Source organism: Octopus sinensis, linkage group LG3, assembly GCF_006345805.1.
Source record: "Octopus sinensis linkage group LG3, ASM634580v1, whole genome shotgun sequence".
Classification (NCBI taxonomy): domain Eukaryota; kingdom Metazoa; phylum Mollusca; class Cephalopoda; order Octopoda; family Octopodidae; genus Octopus; species Octopus sinensis.
Window position 1 is genome coordinate 116,336,280 of NC_042999.1, and position 5,000 is coordinate 116,341,279.

The window sequence follows — 5,000 nt, forward strand, 5'->3', positions numbered from 1 at the left end:
GTGAATGTGTGATTCAGATACTTTTCACTCTCTCACGAACAAAATAAAGGCAAATTAAAAACCGAATACGAATAATGTCTACACAATTGATTATTATGTATAAAGTAATATATATATACAATCGCTATACAATCCTAAGCAAGTTATCTCTCAAATTAATCTTTAAGAAAAGTCAATTCCTAGCTTCAATACAATGTCAATTTTTGAAAGAAAACGGCGCAGGTGACGGAGATATCACAGGGAGTTATTCTATTGAATTTGGTGCGGTGAAAACAGACTTTATAAGTGTTTTTAACTTTGTCTGTGAAAGAGTGAAGAAAAATACTTTATAATGTTTAATTTACATTTAACTATTTAAATTAACTTTTCATTTTTTGAAGTTAATAAACATAAATATCAACCAAAGACTAAATAATATAGAAAATAAGATGAAAATCTACCTTCTAACGCATGGGTCGTGAAATCAAATTCTGTTGATATATCTACGTTGCAAACAATTCTATTTACTTCACTTTATCTGAGTGGAAGGTTGCCCTGGGATAGTTATCAACGATAGACTAGCGTCGTATCTAGAAGCAGGTTTATCTAGCAACCATTTTAAGCCACGGAAACTTGAACCCAGTCGCATAGTAACTCATGAGCTTCCTTCAATTCGTAACTAATAAATTATCAAGTCAGTATCTACGAAGGGGTACTGAAAAGTTCTTGGCTTTAAAGGTATCGCAAAAGGCCTTGTTGAAGGTCCAACCTTCCGAGATCTTTTACAGGGCTTAGAAAAATTTAAGTACCGCTACAATAAGTGTGTGAATCTGAGAGGGTAATATGTTGGACAAAATCATAATTAACTGATCCTCTTGTATTTTCTTTTACCTAAAGCTAGAAAATTTTCTTAATATAATAAAAGTGATATTGCCAAACCAAATGTAATTACTACTTCAAACAGCTAAATCTTGACAGAGACGCTGTTGAATAATAAATGATCCGGCCGTGACAAACGCTGCAGAACACTACCAGACCAAAATACAGATTCAATGTGAAGTCGGCGACAGTTGAAAAAGCGTGAAATTCCTCCGATCCTTTCATCTATATTTTAGGCTTTGCTTTTAGAAAAAAGAAAAACAAAAGAACCCCCACCCCCCAAACATACGGATTCATATTTCAGTAGTAGTAGTCGGTGTTTAGCCACCGATCAGTCCTAATCATGTACACTTTTATTCAATGGTATTCCGGCCATAACCATCCCGCCTTTGTATACACACACACATCACATACACACTTATGCACACACGTTTTTTTGTATGTATGTATGTATGTATGTATGTATGTATGTATGTATGTATGTATGTATGTATGTATGTATTACGTATGTATGTATAGAAAAAAAACATTGATATACAAAATATACATAAAATATATTTCGATCACAGCACCAATAACAGTTAAGTTTCGTGTAATGGCCATACTCGATAACGAGGGGGCAGCCATCATGTATGTGTGTATGTATGTATGTATGTATGCATGTATGTATGTATGTATGTATGTATTATGTATGTATGTATGTATGTTTGTCTTTCTGTATGTATGTGCATGTATGTATAGAAAGATAGATAGACAGATAAGGAATTACAGTATTCAACGTATCTACTTCCATTTGCAGGAGAATATACGATATGATGGAGTTTTGGTTGCTAATTTTAATAGTTTGAGCTACCGTGTACTTACTCTCCCGTTAGCTCGTTGTACTTTTAACAGTAATTTTTTCACAATTATCGAAATTAGCAATAATATATAATAAACATATTTACGACCTGTTTTGCATGCACTTCTCTCCACACTCGCTTTATAAATGTCATTTATAAAGTTATTTGTTAAAGGACTACTTCCTTTTAGTCACTGAAATCACAACGGCCATTCGGTTTACTGCAGCAAGTGTGTATAGCATTATACTACACACTTACCTATAAGTAGCTAAGCTATACATTAAATTATATATCCAGACAAACAATGTGAATGGAAACATTATTAATGCCCGGATATTTACTGACATCAGAATGACGTAGTGATACAAGAAATACAATTACTATGAAAGTGATATGTGGCAGATGTTATATTGATATTGTTTAATTATTACTGTGTCTTAGTCATTCAAGAATGTTGAGTTGGTAAAATTGTTAGAGCATCGAGCAAATTACCTTGTGTTATTTAGTTATGATCTGAGTTCAAAAGGCCATCGAAACGAACTTTAACTTGAACCCACTAAGGGTTGGATAAACTACAGCTCTGGAGTAAAATTCGACTAACTCAGAATTTTGAGCTTTCTTCCTGCCTTTTAGAAATGAACATTATAAAACTTCTTCCGGTTGGTGGATCGGCAAAATCATTAGGGAAGCGGACAAAACATTTTGTTGTATTTAGGTACGTTGTTCTGTTTGATTTTGGTGTTTTGAGTTCAAGTCCCGCTGAGGTCAGCTTTACATTTTATCATTATATACATATGGGGAGAGAGAGAGAGAGAGAGAGAGAGAGAGAGAGAGAGAGAGAGAGAGAGAGAGAGAGAGAGAGAGAGAGAGAGAGAGAGAGAGATCGTTAAAAGTCGATTCTGCAATCACGAACAAAGAAACGCGAGTAAAACACACACAAAACAGAGAAAATTTACATATTTCAAGAAAAAATCATACGTGTGCGTATGTGTGTATACATTTGAATATCTGCATATATATGTATAAATGTATATATCTTTGTGTGTGTATATATATGTATGTATATATATTTCACTTATATATATATATATATATATATATATATATATATATATATATATTATATATATATATGTTTGTGTGTGCTTCACTTATATATATATATATATATATACATACAAAATTTAGAGGAATGACCACTAAAGTGGACACCCTATATGATAAACATAGACGTCAAATCTCCATTACTACGAAGAATGAGTTCTCCAGAAAAATCTCTACAAAAAAAAAACAATGTAAAAATAAGCAAGACAAATGAAAATATACGAAATCAAAAACGATTACCTAAGTATCATTTGTTTCACTTGTTAATATTTACGAATATGAACACGCAAATATCTGCAAGATTATCATAATTTCCAGACGCTCAACAGAGATCAAGCATGTATAAAGTTTTACAAATTATATTCGGATGTATCTTTCAAACGCCTTCACTTTGGCGCGCTGAGGTCGGAAATTACTCTGCAGTTAATAAATTACAGCAGCCAATTTACCGGTTAGAGAACATTTTTTTTATTTAAAATCAAATAATAAGGGTAGAAATTGATATTAATCAATTAAAACCAGTGGATTATCATATTTGAAAAAATCCGAAGATTAAAAATTTTGTTACATACAAAATTTAGAGGAATGACCTCCCTGTATGCTAAACATAGACGTCAAATTGCCATTACCACGAAGAATGAGTTCTCCAGAAAAATCTCAGCAAAAAAACAAAATGTAAAAGGAAGCAAGACAAATGAAAATATACGAAATAAAAATCGGTTACCCAATACCATTGGTTTCACTTGTTAATATTTACGTGTGTATAATACCACACAACCTCACAGACAACTCATACAAACAAAATTACACCCAACATTTTTTAGCCAGGGACCAGGGACACCAGGACACAGGCTGGAACCTAGTAATAAGGAAAAACCGAAGATAATCAATCTTTCAACCAAACCTCTTTCTAACATAAAAATTGACATCCTCGCAAAAGGGCTCAAATTTACACCAACTCCACGCAGAGCAAACCTAAATGAACTCAAGGATAATATAACAGAATTTTGCAGAAAATTAAGACTAGCAGAAGCATCAAACAGTTTCAATACTGAAGATGAATCACTAGTCAAGAACAAAAGTGAACACATCCCACACAGAGGAAGAAATAAAGATCTTGACGAATTCTGTAACCACATTGAGAACTTCCCCTACCATACTATACATAAACAGAAAGCTAACCCAAATTTTAACACTACACAATGGAAAGAACTGATAGAACTCCAAAATGATGAAGATATAACCATTAAGGAAGCGGACAAGGGAAATGCAGTTGTAATAATGGATACATCATACTACAGAAATCTTGTAATTTCCTTGCTTGATGAAGACCTACATTATGAAAAAATTACCAACTACACCCCACAAAAAATAATGAAAACTCTATCTTCACTAATTAAAACCCATGAAAAGGAACTGACAACCAAAGAGATTGATTTCCTAACAAACTTTAAATGCAAACCTAGCCTTTTCTATGGTCTACCAAAAATTCATAAAAGTCAAATTATAAATGAAACCATTAAAAAATCACCAAAGACATACATACACACACCTAATCCGGGGGACCTAAAACTACGACCCATTGTAGCTGGTCCAACCAGTGAAACACACAGACTAAGTCTACTTATGGACATCCTCCTGAAACCCTTCCTTAAACATATCGATAGCCATATCAGAGTTGACTTAGATATGTTAAACCACCTTCCAAAAAAAACCAAGGAAGAAACAATCCTGGTTTCATTTGATGTAGTCAACTTGTATACCAGTATACCTCACAATTATGGACTGGAGGCAATACAGTTCTGGTTAGACCAATTTCCGGAAGAAATACCAAAAAGGATCAGTAAGGAATTCATTACTAAATCAATTGAATTCATCCTACACAATAACCACTTCATGTTTGACAATACATTTTACCGTCAAAAATCCGGAATTGCTATGGGTACAAGGGCAGCACCAGTCATTGCGAACTTAACAATGGGATACATGGAAATAATCATTTACCAGGAATCTCTATCAATCTTTGGAAACTCCCTCTCTCAATACATAAAAGAGAATTGGAAACGATTCCTAGACGATTGTTTCATTCTCTGGAATGAAAACATAGATAAACTCCAAAAATTTAAAAACCTATTGAACAGCATAAACCCAAATATACAGTTCACAATGGAATACAACCAAAAGGAGCTCCCGTTC

The 5,000-nt window shown here is 33.3% G+C and overlaps 1 long non-coding RNA gene across 1 annotated transcript in view; it reads left to right on the forward strand.

Moving 5' to 3' along the window:
* LOC118762793 overlaps positions 1–5,000 on the forward strand; it is an 8,024-nt gene that overhangs the window by 1,119 nt on the left and 1,905 nt on the right. Inside the window, exon 2 of the long non-coding RNA XR_004998543.1 lies at positions 2,334–2,415. This is a non-coding gene — a long non-coding RNA (uncharacterized LOC118762793). The remainder of the gene's footprint in view (positions 1–2,333; positions 2,416–5,000) is intronic.